Source organism: Macrobrachium nipponense, chromosome 22 (assembly GCF_015104395.2).
Source record: "Macrobrachium nipponense isolate FS-2020 chromosome 22, ASM1510439v2, whole genome shotgun sequence".
In the NCBI taxonomy this organism is placed as follows: domain Eukaryota; kingdom Metazoa; phylum Arthropoda; class Malacostraca; order Decapoda; family Palaemonidae; genus Macrobrachium; species Macrobrachium nipponense.
The window spans coordinates 50711112-50714772 of NC_087213.1; positions in this window are offsets into that span (position 1 = coordinate 50711112).

Genomic DNA, 3661 nt, shown 5'->3' on the forward strand with positions numbered 1-3661 from the left:
CCTTTGGAGAATTTAAATTCTCAGTTATGAACAACACAGAAGGAATTCTAATGTCTAATTATTTATTTAATTATATATGAGGAAAAAGAGCAAATGATGCTACTGTCCCTTACCTAATATTTATCTCCGAAATAGCACTCTTATTTATGTTTACTCCCTTTATATATTTTGACAGTCCACTTCCGTGGAACAAAATCTGAAGATTAATAACTAATATAAAGAAGAATGCTATTGATAATTGATGCAAGTAATGATTTTGCTTATCATACCGAGTTCTATTTGTTCGCCAACAATGCAACTTCCCATGCGATGTGGACGAGAAGCACTTCTCGTCAGTAAAGATGACCCGGCCCCAAAAGTCCAAACCTTATCAGCATGATGTTGGGCAAAATCAAGCCTTCCCGCCTTATGTGGCTCCGTCAAGAGCTCCTTCGTCGCTGGAGTTCTGTGATGAATCCCAGCCGCGTGGAGTCTGCGTCGTACTGTCATCGATGACACTGCTAATCCAAGGTCTTCACGAATGGCCTCGGCGTTAGTTAAGGTTGAGGGTTGCTCTCATCCTCAGCTGGGGTGGTTTTCCGTGGACCCCCGGGCCTAGCTAAGAGAACATATTATCTTAAATGTTTAACTTATAATTTATATAACATCTCAATCAATTCTAGTTTCTTCGAATTTTGTACTCTATGGATTGATCATAATTTAGTAAACATGGTCATATATTTTTGGTTTCAAAAGCATATCAAATAGAACGTGATTACATATTTCCATAATATTCTCAATTTGGTTGGTGGTTAATAAAACTGTAAATCATTCCTGAGCCATCACTGAAATGACATTTAATATATAAACTAAAGCTATCATAAGACGCACAATGACTGTGACGGGGTGGGCACAAATAAAATGCTTTTATAGGCTTAATTTTACCGAGACAACTCAATCGACTATCTAACTTTGTTCATGGTTGAGGTCGGCAAGGGCCAACCACCCACCGGTGTGGAATTATTATGGAGGTGCATCTGAAATATTACTGTGGTGTTATGGCTGTGGATATCTGTAGTCTAACCAAAATTATAATAGCGAGACGAAATACATTTAAGAAAGAAACTTTCACATTAAATAAGCAAGATTAAATAACCCATGAACAATGTAACATATCCACCAATCATTCAGCATAAACAACTTACGCAAGTCGTTCAAGTTCCCACTCTCCTCCCACCTTCTTATCCACAACTGTACCGTGGTGGGGGACACACCAACATCACGTGCAATGGCTCGTATCGAGAAGCCATTGTCGCGTAAAGTGACAAATCGTCCTCGCAGCGCCAGATTTGTGTCCCTTCGATTCATTGTGAGTGGTTATGAAGTCCGACCCATTTAAAAATCCTGCTGACGACCTCACCTCCGTTGGGATTCACTCTGTTTCGAGTTGAGTAAAATAATACTCATATATCATTATATCGTTCCTTGATTGTAGGATTAGCTAACAGGGATCATAATCACCATGGTATGAAATAAAGATACTACTGTTAAATAAATATAATATGCTCACGTAATTATTGTTCCAGTTAATAATTACATCGAGAACTGAATACTCGTTGAGCATTGCTTCGTAAAATGAACTCGGTAAAAGTGTTCGCGAATTCTCTAACCTATTTCTCTCTAACAAAGATTCGTATAAGTACGAGATTTTGCTATAGTGTACTACACCCAGTACCGTAATTTATAAGAGTATCCTGAATCACAAATTATAAAGAATAGACACTTGTCCTGTACGAAGAGGCAAAAGGCTCGATTAGCCAGAAATGGATATGAACACAACAGTATAAAAAAAACTTCGCCTACCCTCTCCCTCCACCCCCACTTCCACCCCTTTCCTCTTCCTTCCCTCACCTCTCCTCCCCCTCCCTTCTCTCTCTCACTCTCTTTCTCTCTGAATTTACTTCAGTTTTTTAAGTATATTTTGTAAGATTTTTTTTGTCTATCTATCTATCTAATATAATAATGATAATTTACAATGTTGTATATATCTAACGATTCAATCGGTTGTTACCTGCCAGCAAGGCTGGCATTACGGTACGGTACGGCACTGTTGATATTTAGCCTATGTGTACGGTACGGAATTACGCAACGACAATTTTACCAAAGTACGGTACGGTACAGTTCAGGTACGGAAAAAATGTGCAAATTCCGTACCGTACTACCTTACCTTAGGCATGGATATATTACTTTTGGTCTACGTTGAAAACAAGGGGATAATATTAATTAATTATTAATAATAATAACCAGTAATATAGCATTTTTTTAGTTTTTTTTTATTATTATTCTTAGCATCAGCAGCAGCAGCAGTAGTAGTAGCTATTACTATTTTTATCTTAAGGTCAAAATTTTTTTTCTTTCTTGGGTTACTATTGACTTGGGTTAGGAGTAAATGATTATAATTATTAGAGTGAGAGATATTTTCAACACAATAAACATGCTAGCAATTTACTTTGGCAAATCATAGGATGTTAACGATAATTTCTGCAGGTCTAAAATATTTTAGATAAGTTTGTTTTGTATTTGTACTAAAGGTATTATAAGTTACAACTTACAATTGTTGCAGAAATTGACTGAAAAGGACACCAGACTCAAGTATTAAGTCTCTGCAACTATCTGCATTTTTTAAAAGAAATAGGTGTGCGAAATGTAATTGAGTAATAAATTTGATATATGTATTTGTAGCTGTGATTACAATTTTGAAATATTAAAATTGTGAATTATACTAATGATTGTATTTGATATTGTTCCCCATCTTGTAATTGAAGTTGTAATTGTAATTCGATAGCAGGTCAGGTAATTATGATTCTAATTGTAATAGACATAAAGCAAACGTAATTAACCCTAACCTGCCTACATTACATAAGATATGCGACAGTAGTTACTTCATACGATATGGATGAGCATAAAAATAATGGAAAAAAAAATTATGTATGCATGGGAGAAAACTGATTAATAATTCAGTGATTTTTCCACTGCACTTCGGCTTCTCTCGGGGCACCTGCGAATTGTTCAATCTTTAATAAATCGACTTTATCTTTCTCGGGATCTATGGGGTTCATGTCTGCACCCTTATTTGGCCAGTCAACCAATTCAAATCCTATTGACCTTGAAACAATTCCTGGACTATTCTGGCAGTATGGATGGGGCAGCCGTCATGAATGAAAATGACAGGATTAGGTGGCAAGGGATAATTCCGCTGGTGAAGTGAAGCGAGGAAGAAATTCTGAAGAATTTTATCGTATTTTTCACTGGTGAAACCCTTCAGTCTTGGTGATATCACATATACCATGTAAGGAAATCCAGGCCCACACGTTTACGGTTACAAGCCACTCCTGGCCACTTCGTAAATGTTTCCGCGGTAGTATCTGAAGGAAAACAATCTGAATTTTTTACAATTTACGCGTTGCTTTCCGTAACAGGGAAAATAATGATATATCGTTTGGGGAAATGTAATGCTAAGTAACAACCCCTACAATTAGATAATGTTTATTCATCTATGAGGATTAATACTTATTACAAGTTTGCCTCCTCCAACCTCTTATACACTAAAACAGCTTGAAAGCTGATTAGTGGAATTCACGTTGAGAGAGGAACAGCACCACCTTTAGTAAACAGTGTTTCA